At 37.9% G+C, this 21776-nt stretch overlaps 1 non-coding gene across 1 annotated transcript; it reads left to right on the forward strand.

The window, feature by feature from the left end:
* Nucleotides 1-11153: 11153 nt before the first annotated feature.
* Nucleotides 11154-11285, forward strand: LOC111826174. Its single transcript, XR_002829437.1, has one exon. It is a non-coding gene; the product is annotated as a small nucleolar RNA SNORA51 (small nucleolar RNA).
* Nucleotides 11286-21776: the final 10491 nt, after the last annotated feature.

The raw sequence follows: 21776 nt of genomic DNA on the forward strand, positions 1-21776 counted from the left end.
AACAATTTGAAGGGGCTTATTATTTTACATAAAGTTTTTTTTATGCAGACCATAATGAATACAGTGAGCACAGCTGTAATTACTATTCCAGCCCTGAAAGCCACTGTGGTGAAGTCATGGAATTATGATCTCTTCTAAGCTTATAATTGTGTGTGAACATATGTACACATTTATATGACTGCAGTGGGATCCTCAGAAAGAATTACATTCTGGAAACATTTAAGACAAAATCAGTCTTTCTGATCTGTTAATAAAGTAAACAACCTTGATTTAAAAAGAATAAATCACATGTGAAGGACCAAAATATCAAGTTCTTTGTGTGGGGTCACAACTCAGTGTTTTCTTCTCTGCAGAAATGGAAAAAACAGCTATGCAGTTATTTTTATTGTTGAAATGTAAATAACTCACATTCCAATAGTCTCTTCAGGCTAAATCCGCATCATTTTAAGATTTAAAAAAATTTCTTTGAGTGAATGCTGAGCCCTGAGCTTATCTCTTAGAATAGGAAGGACTTTTCTTTAGAATAATTGAGACAGCTGTCAGTAGTCAACTTTTTGGGCTTTGAGTGGAAAGAAAACATTTCAGGGCTATTAGACACCTAACACCCACTTCACAAGAGGCTGTGCCTGGTGAGAAAAGGGCCCGGCCATCCAAATGTCTGCACTTGGAGACTCTGCAAGAGGCCTTCCTTTACACTGACGCCTTAATACAGTCCATGCTGGCTGTGCAAAGTGGCAAGGCAGACACGAAAATGTGAACTGATCTACCTTTTCAGGAAGCCAAACTTATAAAAGAAAATAATTTATTTGACCCTTCTGACCTCCTCACCTTGTCTGGGGGACCAAAAGTAACTTGGCCTTTTTCTCCTACTTTTTTTTTATGCTTTTGCAACTTGTCATGAGTTGTGAATTTTACGACAAATTTGAGAGTCTCTTTTGGCATTAGATTTATTCAGGGAAAAATATACCCAAGGAACTATAATTCTGAACTTTCAAAGGAAGATCCTAAATGAAGCAAACAATGCATTTTTAATCAAACATGAAAGCACGTGGTCATAATTTACTTAAATTGCTGAGTTTTACAACCTTAAAAATCCATTTATTGAAATAACAGATTAAAATGCTTATTGTACAAAACTTGAAAAGCTTAGAAAAAATATAAAGAAGTAAAACAAAATTAACCACAATTCTGTTAACTTTTTAGTGTTTTTCCTAAATAGATATAGTAGACACAATATAAATAGAATTTTTATGCATTCTACAGTTTTGTCTAACTGTCCGTGATAATCTTAGCAGTTAATGAAACATTGCTGAGTGTCTATTATAATAAAGAATACATAACATGGAGAACTACATTAGCTATGGGGAGATCTTCATTGATAAAAATTCCTTCTAACAACCACATGAGTGAGCTTGGAAGCTTATTTCCAAAACCAGTCAAGCCTTCAGATGAGACCTCCGCCATGGCCAATATCTTGACTGCAACCTTATGAAGACTCTCAGGCAGAGTGTAATTGAGACATAGAATAAAATGGTTAAATGAACCTTGGTCATTACACAGACTCTACCACTCAATTTACTGTGGAATATTGAACAAGCCATTTAGCCACTTAAGTGATTCTTAGTTTTCTTATTTGTAGGGTTTGACTAGATAATGTTTCCCAAACTTCATTCATTTAAGACTTTCTAATATTTTCCATAGCCACTTACAACCTCTATTGTTTTTTACTGAGTTCTTTGAATTGTATCATGATGCAAAATTACCTTTTAGCCAATTAGGTCAGTTAGCAAACATCTCTTTGGTAAATATTGCTAGTCCTCCAGTGGTTAAAAGCTGGTAAAGGATATTTTTCTCTTCCTGACAATTTTGTTACTAGATGATATATTACAATTAATGAAAGTCTCAGATAAAATTCTATCCAATGTACAAACAATTACCATATTTCACCAAAATTAAGATACCATCTATTGTAAGGTGCACAAATATCCTATTCTGATATGATAGAAACACTGCTAATCATAATTATAAAATACTTTTGATTGCAAGACAATCCTAGGCATGATAAAATGTAAGAGCCCTAGCTGGTTTTTCTCAGTGGTTAGAGCATCGGCCTGTGGACTGAAGGGTCCCAGGTTTGATTCCGGTCAAGGGCACATGCCTGGTTTGCGGTCTTGATCCCCAGTGTGGGGCATGCAGAAGACAGCTGATTAATGATTCTCTCTCATCACTGATGTTTCTATCTCTCTCTTCTTCTCTGAAATCAATAAAAATATATTTAAAAAAATAAAATAAAATGTGAGAAAAATGTACACTTTAATGAAAGAAGTAAGGTATTAGCAACAAGCACCAAAGAGGTCATCCATTTTATTCAGTAGTGTTGAGTCCCACTTCTGTCCTAAGTACCTTAGCCCTAACAAGAAAGTCTTACTCCAAAAGGGATGTGACAGTGTTGTGATGCTAGTGTTCTGATCCCAGTGTTCTTATTACAGCATCCTTAAAATAAGATCAGACAGGGTCCTCATGGAGTGGAAGGATGCAGGATCAACTGGCTTAGGATCTTGAGTGAGGCACTGGCTTTGCCTTACCCATGCATGGGTGGGAAGGCCTCTTCAGTATTCCTAACTCATTGCCTCTCTTGAATGACACTCATTTAAGCCAATAAAGATTTCTAACAAACCTTACACTAAATAACAAAGCATTTGGTATAGAGTTGATTAGGGACATGTTATCTTTTAAGTATTGTTTTCTTTAGATATTGAGTCCTGATTAGAGCCTCAAATGGTAATAGGCCACTCCTGGTGTGTAGATTAGAAAAAATTTGTTCAAAATACATATCCTACTTTTTACATTAGAGCATTCTAAAATAAATGGTCATATCCACGGTATAAAAACACTTTTATTTTACCAAAGTAAATTTATCTAGGTAGGAAACTACAGATCACTACTGTAACTGGAAAATGGGTAACAAAGCTATAAATAGAAGTCACATAAGTGCATCAAAACAACACTTGGTACCATTGGCTGTAAGCTGAGGCCAGTTCACTCTTTGTTAGAAAAGACCAGTAATTGAGATCCTTTTCCTTGACTTAATCAGAAGGGGAAAAACTGAAAAGGGAGTCATTTCCTTAGAGTGTTATTTGAAGTTATTTAAGGCTCTGTAACTATACCTCCAGGGTCTAGAGCTTTCATTTTGTGAAAAACTGGATTCCATGATTTCAAAGTCCCTAACAAGTTTAATATTCTTTGAAATGAAATTTTTCTCATGCATTTTTGTAAAGCTGTCTGTAAATATGTCATCTCAGAAAATAGTACATAAGGTCATTGGCATCTTATGCAGATTAGTTGCTGTGAATACTTGAATCAGTGAAGTATTTATTTTTCTAATGAGCTCATTAATAAATGAGAACATTATAGGCAATTACATAATTTTTCCTCATGGTATTTCTATTTTACACTTATAATATTTACATTACAGAATTTTAGGCTGTATTAAAAATGCAAACTCAAGCCTTCTGGTTTAAAAAAAAAAGAACAAATGGTTTATTCGTCTGAAAGCCCTCAGGATTTAATAAGCTGTTCTTTCTCTCCTCCTTCTCCTTCTCCTTCTCCTTCTCCTTCTCCTTCTCCTTCTCCTTCTCCTTCTCCTTCTCCTTCTCCTTCTCCTTCTCCTTCTCCTTCTCCTCCTCCTCCTCCTCCTCCTTCTCCTTCTCCTTCTCCTCCTCCTCCTCCTCCTCCTCCTCCTTCTCCTCCTCCACCTCCTTCTGTTCTTTGTTTGTTTTTACCTGCCAGTGATGTGCAACTTGGTTTTGGGCACCACTTTATTTTTACTTCATGGCTATAGTGGTCACATGTTTCATTGGATAAGTACTTCCAAGTGTCCCTTACATGATGTCAGCTGAGCTAAAAGAGTCCACTGATAACCAATAGTTTGGTTTTCCTTCTTCGTGGTGACCTGTTTGGCATACTATCTGCATTCTTTATGACTCACTGCAGAAAAACACTGTTCTCTATATAACTCTTATAGGAAAATGGGAAAAAGTATTTTATGGCTTTGGAGAGTGATATGGGTGCTGGTGTCTGGAATTAGTCACTTGTGGACAACCCTTATCCATACACTTCCATGGTGTGAAGGGGAGTTCGGTAACAGACATTTAAACATTTCTCACATTTTTCACCATTTGTTTTAAAGCTTCTCCTCAACTGCGCATGTTATTAGCTGGACTAAATATTGGACAGAGATGTCTGAGTTCTTTTAAAAAATTCTCTAGCAGTCTATCTGAATTTGACCAAGAAGAGAAAAAGGTCAAACATTGTTATTTCTATTACAGAGTTGTATTGACAACTGGTAAAGGGTACCTCTTGCTGATACCTTTTGTTCTTCAATAGTTTTACATTCTATTTTAATATTTTATTGCATTTTAAATCTTTTTGAAGTTTAATATTGAAATTAGTTTTTTGTTTATCTTTAAAATTATAATTTTTATCCCAAGGAGGGGGTTTTTCTAGCACTTTAGTTAAATATTAATAACTAAAAATAAGTTATATTAGGGAGAAGAAATAAGAGCACAAATGCAACCAGAGGTAAAATTAGCAATTAATTGGTGCAACTTTCTTAATGCTTTTGCAACCCCCTGGTAGCACTCACTCATTCTGTATATTGATTCTCTATGGTTCTAAAGTTCCATCTGTCAATATATTCTATGTCTCACTTCCACATATGATAATGATAGGTTAACCATCGCTACCTATTAGTATTGACGGCTACAACTTCCCTCAAAGACAACAACGTGGTTTGACAACTGCTTTTTAAAAAGAAATATGTTTTCGTTGATTTTTTAAGAGACAGAAGAAGGGAGAGGGAGAGAAACATCAATTAGCTGCCTCCTGCACAAGCCCCCTACTGGGGATCGAGCCCACAATCCAGGCATGTGTCTTGAAGGGGAATTGAACTGGTAACCTCTTGGTGCATTAGGGCAATACTCAACCAAGACACACCAGCCAGGGCTGACAACTGCCTTTCATTCAATCCAGAGCAGTAACCAACAGTGACAATTTTGACCTGAGGCAAGAAAGTGACAAAGGGCTTTTTGTTTTAATTGTATAGGTTTTTTGTTTTGTTTTTTTGAATGCATCAAACTATACCATAAAGATGGATAAATATGGCACAGATTCTATCTAAAGCAGAGCGTAATTGTTTATTATAGTTTAAGATTTTCCTCACTCTTCTAAAAAGTTTTTTTTTTGCCAAAAGAATGTGTTTCTTGAGATATAAGCATGCCAAGTCTGAAATTTAAAATCCAAAACATACTATATTATCTAAGAGCAAATATAGCTTTGGAAAAAATTATCTGATAGAAAATTGTTTTTTTCCTTAGTGCCCAATTTCTTTAAACACTTATCAGCTAATCATTTTGCAGTTTTAAGGAAATTAACATTTATTGGGGAAAACTTATATACTATTAAATGTATAGAGTATTAAACCCAGTAATGGCAAGGATTTCCAAGGGATAACCTTGGAAACTTATATTGCATAGCCATTTTAGGGACATTAATGTTGTCATAAATGTTTTAATTTCTTTTTTTGTTTGTTTTTTTTAAAATATATTTTATTGATTTTTTACAGAGAGGAAGGGAGAGGGATAGAGAGTAAGAAACATCGATGAGAGAGAAACATCGATCACCAATTTGACAACTGTGTGGTGTGCAACGAAGGTACATGCCCTTGACTGGAATTGAACCTGGGACCTTTCAGTCCACAGGCCGACGTTCTATCCACTGAGCCAAACCAGTCAGGGCTGTTTTAATTTCTTAATCAATGTGATTTATTGAGCTCATTTTTAAAAATTGAGATATACAATGGATAAATAATAAAACCATTTTATAATGCAAATCCTGTGTAAATTGTACCAATTTGACAACCGTGTGGTTGGATGTACAAAAGAATAGATTATTGAGTGTATATGGGTTGTATTGCATGTATTTAGTTACATTTATTAGAGCATTATTAGCAGTTGTATTTTTGTAAATATTCTTATTAAATTTTAGAGAGAGACAAGAGAGAGAGAGAGAGAGAGAGATAGAGAGAGAGAGAGAGAAACATTGATGTGAGAGCAAAACATCTATTGTCTGCCTCTTGCATACCCCTTACCGAGGATCAAGCCCACAAGTCAGGCATGTGCCCTGACCGGGAATCGATCCAGCAATCTTTTGATACATGGGACAATGCCCAACCAACTGAGCCACACCAGCCAGGGCAAGCAGCTTTATTTTTAACAAAATGTTGTTTAAATGGTTCCTGCCTTTTGTTTCACTTGTCCTATGGCTAAGCTTGTTCTGAGATATAACCAATTCATACACTGAAGACAGAAAGGGCCTTACTGAGGGTGAGAGCAGACAATGTAGTGAGTAATTAGTGACGTGGATTCTATATTCAAAGATCCAAACTCAGTTTCCACTGCTTGCTATGGAAGTCATTTAACTTCAGCAGCCTTAGCTGTAAAATTGGGATTATAATAGTTCTGTGATGATGAAATATATACAGCAAATAGCACTGTACCTAGAAAATTGAAGGTGCACACTAATGCTATATTTTATATACTTTTAATCTTAGGAATTAAAATTATCCAGCAGATGCTATAGTGAGAGATAGAATTAACAATAATAATTGCAGTTGTACTGACATGAATTCTATATATATTCTCTTAGGTTGATTCACTTTTTCAGAAATGTTTTACTACTTTAGAAAGATGAAATTAGGTATGGTGACACCTGGACTCTAGGTGTAGGGGAGTTTGCTTCAAAACATGGCCTTGCCATTTCTTTGCTGGGAATGAGGGTGGTCTACTAGGTCTGTGACTACACCGGTGTGGGATTGGGGCACTGGCCTAGGTAGATCATCTGTGCTGCCTCCTTTTTTTACCTCTCCTGGTTTGTGTCTTCCAGAGTCAGGAAAGATTGTGGTGCAACTTGACATTAAAGGGCATTTGATCAGCAAGTTTCTTCCATTAGAACCTCCTTAACTTGATTGCTGACCTCACTTTAGGATAGATTCTGTTCTGTTGCCATCTCCACAGCAGTTCAGAGTTGTGGTCATCTGCCTGATAGGTACTGCAGAAGTGCCTTCCAGCCCTTTAAATCTAATGAATGGCACACAATACTTTCCACTCTTTTTAAGTGCCATTCTATATTAACTGGGACACCACAGCATCCATTCTGAGTCAGTCTCACAGATGATGCTGAAATCATATGGTTCTCAAAAAGCAAAATGAAACAATTAATCAAAACCAGTTCTGAAAGCCATGTTAAAATGTACTCTTTGAACCTTCCTATGAGCTTGAGTCCCTTAGTAGTTCTCCTCCAGGCTGGAGAAGTCTACCAGGGACTCTGAACTCAGCACCAAAAGATTGCCATGTACCTCATTTATTGTGCTTTGCTTTACTGCCCTTTGCAGATATTGTGTCTTTTTACAAATTGAAAGTAAGTCCCCCCAACAGCAAAAAGATTATGACTCACTGAAGGCTCAGATGATGGTTAGGATCTTTAGCAATAAAGTATTTTCTAATTAAGGTATTATGTACACTTTCTAGACATAATGCTATTGCACACTTAATAGACTACAGTAGAGCATGAACATACTTTTTACATGCACTTGTAAACCACAAAATTCATGATTTGTTTTATTGTGGCACTTGCTTTATTGAACTGAACCTGCAATCTCTCCAATCTATTGCCACATCCAAGACACACTCTTCCCTCGAGTACCTCTGAGGGGTACTCGTACCTCTTGGTTCAGGCATGCTAGCCTACCAGGGCTTTATCACAGTCCCAGGTTATGTGGTTGTTTTTGACCTTTCTCTGGGAATTTAATCCTCCTCTCCAATTCTTCCTCCCCACCCACTTTCTAAAGTGTTAAACAACTAATATTATATGACTCATGCTAATATTCTAATGAGACTGATGACATTCACCCACTTTTTGGGAATGTGTCATTTTTGCCAGTGACCTTTTTTGGGGACATGCAATGCATTGCCTTTGCTTTATTTTATGTTTTAAAATGTTTTTATTGATTTTAGAGAGAGAGGAAGGGAGAGGGATAGAGTTAGAAGCATGGATGAGAGACATCTATCAGCTGTCTCCTCCACCCACCCTACTGGGGAAGGAGCTGGCAACCTGGGCATGTGCCCTGACCAGGTATCCCACTGGGGACCTCTTGGTTCATAGGTTGATGCTCAACCACTGAGCAACATCAGCTGGGCCCAAATCCACTATTTTTTCCAGTTCAGGAAGAAAGGGAGGCAGAGTAAATAAGAGATGGCATTGCTCTTAAGACATCTTAGAGATAGTTAATGACTTGCCTATTAAAGTTTACTCTGACATTTTGTCTTTGACTCTTTTGTATGACCATGAGAATTTTTGTGATGATCAGTTAGTTTTATAACAATTCCCAGAGCCATGATATGACTTTTCATTCTACAAGAAAATAAATGAAAGTGGGGCTTAAGAGAGTATTACATTATTTTTTAATTTGAGAAAACTCCCAGTGGCAGTTCTGTTTACTAACACCTGGGTTCCCCAGTTGCAGTAAGTTGAGCATCCTTCTGGCCCAGCTTGTCCTTGTTCCTCACTTCTGATGTCTATTCCCAAACAGATGACACTCCCAAACAGATGTTCTGGCTCTGCACACGGATTCCCACCTAGCAGCTTTTGGCTGCTGCATCACTTGTTTCTCAACACAAGTTTCTCTTGGGGCTGAGGAAGGCCAGATGCCAACACCTGGGAAGGTCTTTTTGTGACCTTTGCTCTTGTAATTTTCTGTTTAATCACTATATGATTCCCTTCTTTCTATTGCTGCTACTCTTTTCCCACCTCTCATTCCAGAGACAAGGATCAACCTGTTCTAGAAGATATAAGATTTTCTTTCTGCTGCAATTCAGAATCTGAAGCCATATTTTATTAGTTTTTAAGTCTTTAGTATGCAATAGTAAGTAATACATAGTGGGTTAAATAAGTTAATAAAATCAAATAAAATCCCCAATGTTGCTGAATGCACATTTCAGAAATTACCAAATTCTCTAAAGAAAAAAAAAACAACCCCAAAATATAGGACTATTATTAAGTTTATTCATTTCCTTACTACCGTGTTAATTTTATACAGTTTACTTTTAGTCATTTTCGCTAATGGATGAGAACAGAAACCATATTCATTAATATGAAATTGAATCCCTGACCCATTTGCCTTTGGAATGCATGCTGTGTTTACGGGCAGATTCATATGTCTAATGCTGGGAGGGACACCGCTAATAAATCATATTTGGATATCTCCCAATTTTGGAGCAACTGGGAATATCTCCAATTCTCTCTTCTATTTTTCTTTCCCTCCCTCTCCACATGCTATATATGAACAACTTTGTCTCATTCTGAAGCAAAGAATGAGCAGAATTGCCCTCTCAGACATTTATTAGAAAAGAGAGGCATTTAAATGTTTGGCGTTAAAGGGCTTCTACGCCTTGTATATTCAAAAATAATTAGACTAAAACACCTTGGACAGTCAGTGCTTCCATTCAGTGTGCTACATGCCCAGGGTGTTAGGAAGATATAGAGTGTGATCTTAATGCTGGGGAGGCAAACCACTACCACAGAAAAATTTATATGCAAGACAGTGACAATAGTCATCTGCTTGACACAAATAATAAAAGCTATGGGCCTTCAGAGAAAGGATAAATCATTTCCCCGGGGGGCAAAGAGGAGTGACTAACAGATGGGGCAAATTTTACCAAACCTGGGATTATGGAATGATTTGTACTGGTAGAATGAGTTAAAGGCATTCTAGATTGAGGGAATGGCTTGGACAAAGGTGTAGAGGCAAAACATGGCCAGTTGGGTCAAGAGAACAGGACACATGTATGAGAGTGGTGGCATATAAGAGTTGAGAAGAGCATAGCAATTTTACAATAGGTTCATCAGTGTTGAATGAGCAAGAGTGTGAAAGAATAACTTTAAAATGGAAGGAACTTATAGGACAACTGGTGTTAGAAAAGGCAGCTAGATAGTACTTTCCTAAGAGAAAAATATATAAAATATGTAAATATTTTATATATATATACATATATAATATATGTAAAAATATGTAGAAAATATATAGTGACACCAGGGCCAGATTCACGGGCATGGGACCAGTGGAGTTCTACATGGAGTCCCAGTCTGGAAGGGCTGTGTTTGGTTTAAAGTTCTGCTCTGCTGTCTTGAAATTCTTAATTTTTGAACAAGGGACTGGGCCCTGCAGATTATGTAGCTGATCTTGCTGTTTAAAATTGGAGATTAATGAAGGGAACATGAACAAGGGCAGGAAGAAGGAAGAAGGGACATGAATGGTGACACAGTGTAGGAATCTACAGGGTGAGGAGTTTGGAGTCTCACAGCACAGGCAACGGGGCAAGAATGGGATTGGGCCCAGGCCATTACTCTGAGCAGGTGATCTGTTTGGAACCACTGTGTTTTAGTATTGAAGGCCAGAGGCAGGTGTGTGGTAAGGAAAGTGGTAAGGTGGAAGCCAAGTAGGAAGTAAAGGAACACATACATTGTAAAGTGATTTATTCTCTCAAAATGCAATAGGACAGGCATTCTGCTGGCAGAGAAGAAAGGGGGTAGACTCGAGAGGCCCCAGTGATGGTGGCTCCATGGGGGTGGGGGGTTCCTGTGCAGGGAGAAGCACCTCTCCTGCAAGAAGACATCCTCAAGGTTAGTCCTGGTGGGAGAGGCTGTTCCAAGACAGGAACCCAGAAACTGGGCCTTGGGCAGGGAATAGAAAAGCTACTTTTCTTTCTAGTCCTGTGCTCCTCAAAAGGGCTGAAAGCTTTGCTGGCTTTTAAAGCCACAGGAGAACACGTGCTTGTTCCTGAAGCATTCGTTTTATGTGTAGATGTGAGGAAAATGTTACATGAAGACAAACACTGTTATACAGTCGGAAGAAGCATTCACATGGATGTTTAATATAAACCTTAAAACTTCCAAGACATTTCTGCTCTCAGCCACCTGCTTGCAGCCCTCTCTCCAGCGTTCCAGGTACACCTTCAGGGGCCGAGTGTCATAGCTCTCTCCACAAGTGGCTGGGAGCTTGAGAACCATCAGGGGAGTTTTAAAAAAATCTCCACCTCGGCCTCCTGGTGCTTACCACAGGCTGTGTTCTTACACTGACTGTACAGAAATAGGAGGCAGATTAAACTTGCCCCATATACACCTCAGCTCAGGCTCTTTGCCTGGTCTGTATTGTGAATGGGGAGACATTGAAAAAAAAAAATCTCCACCTCTGGAGAGTCTAAGTTAGTAGAATTTGTATTTTTCAAAAGTTTCACAGGTGATAGATTCATGACTGCTCTAGGCCTTTCTTTTTCCTTCTCTTCCTTCTCTATCTCCCTCCTTCCTTCCCTCCCTCCCTTCTTTCTCTTTCTTTTCCCCCCCTCTCTAATATGAAGGAATCTAGCTATGTTTTGGAACGATCCCAAATAGTGTCATAGTGTCTACCAAACAAGGGCCTTCAAGCTGAAGAAGAGTAAACTACAGCTTTTAAATTAGGCTTAAATCTCCTGGCCGGTGTTGCTCAGTGGTTGAGCTTCAACCCATGAACCAGGAGGTCACAGTTTGATTCCTGGCCCAGGTTGCTAGTTTGATTCCCAGTAGGGTGTGTGCAGGAGAAAGCCAATGGATGATTCTCTCTCATCACTGATGTTTCTCTCTCCCTTCCTCTCTCTGAAATCAATAAAAACACATTAGAAAAAATAAATTAGGTCTAGGTCATTGAAAATATTGCCATTATTTCTGTTTATTTTTTGTTATTCAGAACGTTAATAAAAATACTATGTAAAAACATTACAACCAAGTTATAATGCCAAAGGGTATTAAAAGAAGAGCCATATATCCCCCCCAAGCCCCATTATCTAACAGAGAGAAGAATGCTAAGGGTAGTAATTACAGAGGCCAGCTGCCCTCTCCACTGAAGAGCCTCCTCCACAGCTGACCTTGGAAAGTTTGGGAGCATTTCATCTTATTTAATAAACCAGGAAGTTTCTTTCTTTCTTTTATTTTTCTTGCCTAAGATACAAAGAGTTACTGTGAAACAGAGCCTAGGAGGTTGTGGTAGGTGCCAGGGTGAAGCAACAGTTTATTTCAGAGGTTTACAATGGCTGATTAGAGACGGGTGAGAGGGATAACAGTTCCTAAAAAGAGTGTAATGTCAAGCCGAGGTGACTGTGTATTGTGGTTTACGCAGAAACGGGTGAGGAAATCTACCTTTTGTGGAAAGACAACGGACCCTTTTTAATTTGAGTTGATGGCAGGGTCCAAGGGGGAACTATCCCGGGTGCGATTGAAATGGGAATCTGGAGCTGCCAGAAGATCTCCGGGACAGAGACAGGCTTAATAATGAGGTCTCACAGGTGTTGGGCTTACCTTGTGCCAAACGCTATGCTTAGCATTTGCTACGCTTTTTTTTCTCCAGTGATAGAAAAAAAATCAAAAAACAAAACTATGATATATATAATGGCTTTCTTAGAGGGAATGCTAATATCTTATAGAGGAGAAAGACCTGGGATAGTTAGACTTACAGGAAATCTTATTGCATTTCGGGTCTATATGTAAGCCACTTTCTTCACTCATTCAAAAGATCTTTACACAAATAGAATATATTTATTTACAAGATATATTACTTACTCTTGTGTTTAAGATGTTCATTTTAGCCATTGTTTTGATAACTGAGACATCAACATAATTGAGAGGAACAAGATATAGTAAATTGTCACTACAAACTTTAGAAACACATGAAAAAGATCAACTTCATTTGTGCATTTGCTTCCAGGTTTCAGAAACTCAGGCTACCTTAGATAGTGAAAGTATACTGAATTTAGTAGATATTTTTATTTGTAGCCGAATAAAATTTTTGAACATCTTCCCTGCATGTTAGTAACTTATGAGTTTCAACTTCTCAAGAATGAGAAATCCCAGTGTCTTTTATAGGTTGGCGTGGCCCAGTGGTCTGGTGAGAGTCCCCGGGAGAGCTCCCTTCCTCAAATAAAACATCAGAGAGGAGGGTTTTGCACTTTGCCCTGTGCCTGGTCTTCAACCTGCCTGAAATTCAGATGCAGTAACCCTGCAGAGGCTAACCAAACCTAAGAGGTGCTGCAGCCTCTTGTGCAAATGCTTTAATCTAAGAGTGGCGGAGCAGGGGAGCTGGGGGAACCTGCATCCGGATGTCATCCTTACTTCAGCCCTAGACTTCCTGTAATCTGAGGGAGGGAGGGAGGGAGGGAGGAAGGAAGGAAGGAAGGAAGGAAGGAAGGAAGGAAGGAAGGAAGGAAGGAAGGAAGAAAGAAAGAAAGGGAAAAAAGAAAATGTAAGTACTTTTGATTCACTTTTCCATTCCTTATTGCCTAGTAGGTAATTTCTGGCTAATGGGTGGCATGTCACAGGTAACCTAAGGGCAAGAATGTAATTCTCAAATGAAGTCAGGACAAATGCAGTTAGAATTCTCTTCATTTCCATTTTTCTTTACACATTGGCTTTTTTATTTCCTTGCAGCAGATTAGCTTTGGGTGAAAACCATGGCAACTTCTAGCTCCCAATTTTGCATCTTATGGCTCTTGCCACCGGGTCCTCAAATCGTGAAGAAATGGTTCTCTTGTCTTGGCTCAGGTGAGATTCCATTTCTGTATCAGTCAATTTTGGCCAGAGGATTAAAATCTTTTAAGAACTTACCAGTTCCCCGAAATACAGATAGATGGAGGAAGCTGGGGGAGCTCTCAGAAGGCATTGGGACTGAGGACATTCTGGGAACATAAAACAATAGCTCTCCATTATAGTTTGCATTGCAACAGGAGCAAACTATATTGTGTATCTAATTGCCTGCCCTGAACTACGTATTTTATGTAGAGAGAGTAGTTGCCTCATACTTAAAAAGCAACAACAATTCTGTGGCTTATTTTTAGTACCCAGGCTTAATAAGGTTGAACAAAATAGGAGATATCAGATTTCCATGACATGACCAATTTTGGTAATTTCAGAAAGCAGAAAATACTGAAATCCTTTCCATCCCAGTGGTTCTGAATAGAGCAGTTCAGTTTGTATGTTAACGAGTTCTGCACTGCTGCCCACAGCATCTGTAATCAGCCTCACCAGCACGTGAAGATGCATCCCCCCGTGGTAACTGGTAACAGAAGCTTCTATCTTCCCACATCCCTCTAGTGATCTCACTGTTTACTGTTCACGCTACATAGGGCAGCTGCTTGTTTGCTTGTGTATTCAGTGGTTCATTGGAATGTTCTCTTCAAATTGAAATTATTTGTGTTTGCAAAATTATATTCACTTTCCACCTATGTAAAGCTCTACACAACTGTATATATTTTCCCCTGTGGATACTGTATAAACATATTTAAATTAAGAAGAAAGATGTTTTTTTGTTCCTTACATGTTTGTCATCTTATTATTACTCTATGTTTATTAATATTAGTTAAATAGTGTTGCTACCCAGCAATAGTAATCTTTGAGGTGTGACACATTCTTGATGAAATCCAACCTGTGGCAGGCAGACTGCATTTCCTAAAAAGGGCACATTAATATGCTCACCACCCACATGCTCTCCTTACTCTGTGACATGCCACACTCTAGCCTAGTTTGGGGATGATAGTCCCTCTGTCTGATTCCTGGTGGACTTTTGTTGAAATGCCTGGACCATAGAATGTGGCAGAGATAATGCTGTGTGATTTCTGAGATTAGGATATAAATTATGATCTCTCTCTCTCTCTCTCTCTCTCTCTCTCTCTCTCTCTCTCTCTCTCTCTTTGTAATATTAGAACTGGGCCAGGATCCATTCTGATTTTGAAAGACATTTAATGGTAAGAGCATTAAACATAAATTGTATCTTTTTCTAATAACATCACACCCTGTGTAACAAGGAAGTCTTTATTTAGATCACAGCTAGCTCTTCCCAGGAGGACCGTTAGATATGGCACCCATTTTGTAATAGCATCTGCTTACTAACTATTACTAGTAAATTATAAAAAATTAACTCAGATGATCATTTTCCATTGATTTGGAATGTTAGAACTAAAATAATTTAGAAATTAAATATTTAGGAGAAAGAAGACTGAAGGACAGCTCCTGTGATGACATACTGGAATAGCCCAGCAGGGTAATATTTATCTCTAAAATTACTTGAAGTAAACAAAATTTATCTAGCCTAGTATTATCTGGAGAGTAGACATTTAGACTGGAAGAGGTTTTGAGGCATTTTATTGCTTTATGTTTATGCCTTTGTAAAATCCTCAATTTACCCATTACTGATGAAGAGAAAAGAATAAAGGCAAAATGGCTAAATACCAATTTTGACTAATGCTCATAAAAATGGAGTTAGAATTTTGCACCTAGACATTTAATATCTTACATACAAAATAAAGCCATACACTATGGCCTCTGTAGACTGGACTACACTAATTTTTTGAAAGTTATTATTAAATTAAAATTTTAAAAAATGTATAAAATTTTGAATTTTATTTGTAATGCATTTAGTTTGCTTTCTGAACAATTTATCAATTATCAATGTATGCTACATACAACAGCATTGTATCCCTGAGATTGAAAAAGGTTTTTGCTTTTGCATTCTCACCCAGTCATAATTTTTTAGATATGGACTGTTTTCATATTAAACTTTATGTTTTAAAATATTTGTTGCTACATGACCAATTGTTTATCCTCCAAAGAAGCAATGTTACAATATCAACATATTCAGCCCCAAACCACAAACACTACCAACTAGAAGCTCAACCTTCTGGAATAAAAAGCAAGGTTTAGAGCCACTACACAGTTACTTAACCTTCATTCATTTATGAACTCTGTACATTTCCTTTATAACTCTCAATATTCAGGTTTCCCTTGTGCCCATTAGTCACTGGATACTCAACTTGATAATACAGAGAATTGTACAGATAAACTGTGCAAAATCTCTTATTAAAAAACACACCTTAAAACACAAATAGTACTCAATATATTGGGAAAAAACTTTAAAGAAAAATAATTCTGAAAATAACAATAAACCACTCACTGTGAGCTCTCTCTCTCATTCCAGTGGCTCAGTCATGGACTTGTTCTTTCTTCCTATCCCTTTACACACCAAGTGACACTCCCTGGCACTCAGCATGTCCCACCGGGAACCCACTTCTTCCCCTCCACCAAAATCGAAACTGCTCCCCGTCCTGTATTTATTGTCTCCATTATCAATATCCAATTTTGCAAGCCAGGGAGGTAAGGATAATCCTAGGCCCTTCCTCTCTCAGCATCAATCCAGTTCCATTCCAACTCCTGCTGATCTACCTCTGTAATCATTTCTCAAATCTGCCCCCTTCCCATCGCTATTGGACCCTGCCCTCCCTGTGATCTACATGCTTGTAGCATCTGTTTGATAGTCTGCCTCCCTGCTCTGCTCGTGCTGTCTCAGATATGTCTCCACTAGGACATCAGGAGGATTTCCATAAAATGCACATTGAATCCCATTAGTGCTCTGCTTATAAACCATTCAAAAGCTTTCCACCACCTGCCAGATAAAGTAGAATCGACTCACATGGCATACAGGAACCTCCCTAATTCTGTGTCTATCTTTTCAGTCTCTTTCTTAACGCAGCATGGATCCTAAACACCCCGTGGTTCCCCCAAACACCATGAGTTTTCTGTCTGTGTGTGTTTGCTCATGAGGCTGCTTTTACTGATGAAGCCCTGTCTCTACACTGCAGCTCAGGTAGCACCTGTTCCAGGAAGGCTTTCCGGGTGTCTTTGGCCACAGTGTTTCTAATCTGGTTGCCCACAAAGCACACACAGTGACCCCCTTTTCATAGCACTTGCTTCATTGTACTAGTATTTTTTATTTTGATGTTAGTCTCCCCTGTTAGGAGTGATTTTAATTTTTGGAGCCATGGGAAATTCTGTCTTTGTACAAATGTTACAAATGTTACATATTCAATATCCATTTGTTGACCTGAATAAACAGCATTAATAGAAGCATGCACTATGCTTGAATAATCACAAGGTCCTGGTTACTAGAACCTGAGCATTCAATACATATTTGTTTCATCCAACTGAAGGGTCATGTTTTATTCTTTTTTCTTCAGAATAATTGAATGAATATTATTTGTAACAAGGCATTATTTACTGGTTGGGCTGGGATAGTTTTAGAAAGTGAAAATAACTTCACATTCCCTACAACCTCTACACATCTGTGTTACCCTGTTATAACAAATTACCATATACTTCTTGGCTTAAAAAAAACAACAGAAGTTTATCATCATATAATTCTGGAGATCTGAAGTCTGAAGTGGGTCAGCAGTGTTAGGTTCCTTTTGGATCCTCTGAGGGAGAATTGTTCTTGCCTTTTCGAGATTCTAGGGGCTGCCTCACTCCTTGGCTTGTGGCCAAGCAGATGCAGCATCACATTTCCTTCTCTGACTCTCACTCTCCTACCTCCCTCTATTCCCCAGGGAAGACCCTTGCAATCACATTGGGCTAGCATGTATAATTGGACAATACCTAGTGCTGGTAATTTTAGCAAGAAAGAAGAATAGTTAGATAAATTGTGATAGCTCCTTTAGAAAACAGTTTGGCAGTATGTTATATAGTTGAACATGTGCATAGGCTGTGACCCAGCAATTCCATCCCTAGAGGATATTCCCTACAGATGCTGTTGTCTTTGTGCCAGGAGTCACATAGTCACATATGAGACCACCAATGGCTCATAAGAGTGAAAACCGGAAACAATGCAATGCCCATTAACAGAAGAGATGAAAACCAAATTGTTGTATAATTATATAATGGAATGCTGTGCAGCAGTGAGAATGAAATAACTGTAACTACACACATCAATATAAGAATCTCAAAATCATACAATGCTAAGCACATACACACAAAAGGCAAATGAACACATTGAAATGACTCCATTTACCTAAATGACAAAATGGGCAAAGTAAACAATAGCAAACATGGGTGCATGTGTGTCTATGTGTGGTTAATTTGTTTTTAAAAGCAAAGGAAAACTCAAAAATTGGAATAGTAGCTACCTATGATGGAGAGGGAAGGATCCTATCACATTATAGAGAGACTTGAAATCTATACTGGTGATATTCTCTTTTTAAACAATAGTGGTAGAGGTACATGGATGTTTATTTTCTTCTATTATTGTTTAAGTGAACATGAGTTATACTTATACATGACATATTTTACAATAAAAAGTAATTTTTTTAAAAAAATAGAAAGAACACTAGAAAAAAGAGCTTTAGAAGTCCAGGTTCAAGTCTCGGCTACGGACCGTTTACTTGGGCAAATGTTTGAGTCTGAGTTTTCTCATCTATAAAGATAGGATATGAAACAGACAATCTCGAAGGAGTCCTCCAATTCAAGTTCTTGGTTGTTGTGAGATATTCAGTCTTTTTTAACTTGGCTGTTGTGATTTTTAAAAGACAAAAGAATAAGATTCTTCTTGGGAAAAATACACTCTCTTCTGATTCTCATAGATGAACATAATGAATGTGAAGGCCATCAATTGGTTCATAACATTTGGACCTGTCTCATTTACTCGTATCTCAAAATTTTCCCACTGGGCCATAAGTCATTCACATTGATTTCCTATATCTGATTCTGATTTTTCTGTAGCCTAAGAGGAATTCTAAATATATATGCTTATTCTGACCATGGGTTTATACTGATGATAGATGGAGGTGGTTTGAGAGTGATGTCTTGGATTTATAAATGTGGCTAAAGAGTATATTGGGCAGTTTATACTAGAGGTATTGTGGGAGGGGCTACCTATGATTAGTGAAAGGACTTAAAAATTTACAATGCCCACAAGGAAAGTGTAGCTATCACATTGAAGGGTTTTTTGCTTTACTGGCAAATTAATTCCTGGCACCATCTACAGGTCATGGGTATTGTTTATGCATGATATCTGGTTTAACATGCTGTTAAGTTTTTATGAAGTCATATTGGAGTTTAGCTGCAAAGTTATTTAGGGATGGGACACTATTACAGTAAAAACAACTGTGGAAACCAAAAAATTATGTTACATACCATTCTAAATACAAAACTTATAAAACATTAACTATTTTTATGAAATAAAATACACATGACAGAGCATATCCTCCCTATATATGCCTAAATTCTTGTTAAAATATATGGAATATACATAGAAAAGAAATGATGTTTGGAATATAATTTAGATTTCTAGGTAATAAATATATAATTTAATAATTCAAAAATACCTAGCCTGCATTGTATAGTTCCTCTTGTCAAGCTACTAAGCCAGAATCTCTGTTGTGGAATTCTTTCAATGATCAAAATCACATATCCAACTAAAAAAATAAATAAATAAAATAAAAATAAAATAAGCCCTAACCGGTTTGGCTCAGTGGATAGAGCATCAGCCTGTGTACTCAAGGGTCCCAGGTTTGATTCCGGTCAAAGGGCATATACCTTGGTTGCGGGCACATCCCCCAGTAGGGAGTGTGCAGGAAGGCAGCTGATCGATGTTTTCTCTCTCATTCGATGTTTCTACTCTCTATCCCTCTCCCTTTTCTCTCTGTATAAAATCCATAAAATATATAATAAAATAAAATAAGGTGTGGGAGCAAAATGAATTCAGTTGCGTTGTGAGCATTCTGTTCTAATTTTCCCGTAAACCAGAAGTATTAAGTGTCATGTTGACACATGTGGCCTGAACATAAAGTTGACGAAAATCAACTTTAATGGCTTTTTAAAAAAAATATATTTTATTGATTTTTTGCAGAGAGGAAGGGAGAGGGATAGAGAGTTAAGAAACATCGATGAGAGAGAAACATCGATCAGCTGCCTCCTGCACACCCCCTACTGGGGATGTGTCCGCAACCAAGGTACATGCCCTTGACCAGAATCGAACCTGGGACCCTTCAGTCCACAGTCCGACGCTCTATCCACTGAGCCAAACCGGTTAGGGCTTTAATGGCTTTTTAAAACCACTCTAAAATAATGTCTAGTTTCAATCTGCTACTAAAAATAATCTGGGGTGTCCAAGTAATATATACCTCATGCTTCTAACCATTGTGTGTTTCCCATTGAACATATTTTCATTGGAATCTAATTTTTTCTTTTTTTGAAAAAAATTGGCTTATAATGAGGTTTTGTTTTCATGTGGCCTCAATGTTCTTCATGTTAAATATTCAAAGCCATGAGGGCTTTAACAGTCACCTAACATTTTAGATTTACATTTGCAGAAAAAGAGCTCCCCTTGTTCCGTAGGGTCTAAGTCAGTGGAGAATGGAAACATGGATCCGTATGTGGGCTCACAGGTGGTGGTAGCTTGTGTTTTGTATTTTCTGGGCAGGTTGTTGATAGGAGTAGGGTCCAACTTGCATGGGTGATTGTATGTGTGTGTATGTGTGTAACAGGACGCTTGCTACAGTTTTTGGTTAGACTTCTCTACATTTGAGGGAGATGGCTTCCACAAGCCCACAGTGGAAGCAATTTCTGCTTCCTGCTGAAGCTGCACTCCAAGACCTCTGGTTTCTGATCCCAGCATAGCCTGTTCTTTGCTTTGCTTTTGATTCCAAGAGGGAACGAATGCCTTTTGATTCAACTCATCCCTGTTTGGTCCTGCTTCTTCTAATTGTCCTGTTTGTGGTCACATCCCTTTGGTTTTCTATCCCACATTATTGAAGGGTTCAGCCATCATCTCTCAATCACGTACGTATGACAGAGCTCAGCTGAGTGGCTGCAAGCTTTGTTTCGGGACCGCTCCACAGCAGCAGTCTGATTTTGTTCCTAGGGTACATTTTTTTTGTCTTGCTATTTGCTGTTGATGTGGTTTCTAGGTGACCCTAATGAAAATGTCCAGGAAGTTGTATGTGATGTTGCTGACAGTTTCAAGTCTAACAGCTGCTTATTAGGATAAATGTTTGACTTCATCTGGTGCCTGATGATTTTGTTGTGGTTTAGTATTCCACTCACTGGATTGTGTTAGGTACTATTCATAACAGATACGCAATTTGGTCTCTGCCTTCTGGGTGCTGGTGCCATCTAATTCACAGAGCTGGAAGGGCACAGGGCCACCCTCAGAATGTCTGGAAAGCCAGTGAAGTTTTCCTTAGCATTCTCAGCTTTTTGAATCATTTCATTTTTTTCTCCTTGCTGGCCCATACCCTAATCTCACACCATTCTTACTAAAAAAAAAATGATGTATCAAAAACAACAAAGAAATATTCCTACTGAAGTTATTTGAATGTTAACACGGAGTTAATCTCAATCAAATAAGAATAAGTTATAATATTTGAATTTCGAATATCAATAACAAAGGAATAATTTTATACAATGGGGTCTTGTCTTCATTACCTGCTAGTGGCCCAAATGGCTATGGACCATGATATGGTATTTTTTAATAGAAAGCTTCACATTATGTTAATTTGTGTATGACCTTATACATAACTACTATTTAGTTCACCAAGAGTAGGGCAGGTTATCAGCTGATCCATCTGTGCATTAAGTAGTCATGCCCCAGGTGAATAATTAGGTTAATAGAAAAAGTTATCATAGCATCTGACTTGGGGTCAAGGTATTTTTCCAGCTTTATTTAGATGTAATAGATATATAACATTGAGTAGGTGCAGAGCATGATGAATTCATACACATATATACTGCAAAATGATTAAAGTATGCTATTGATTACTGGTATCTTTTGGGTATACTAGTATATATGGCTTATATCTCAGGAAAGAAGATGT

The sequence above is a fragment of the Myotis lucifugus genome, unplaced genomic scaffold (genome assembly GCF_000147115.1).
Source record: "Myotis lucifugus unplaced genomic scaffold, Myoluc2.0 scaffold_59, whole genome shotgun sequence".
NCBI lineage: Eukaryota > Metazoa > Chordata > Mammalia > Chiroptera > Vespertilionidae > Myotis > Myotis lucifugus.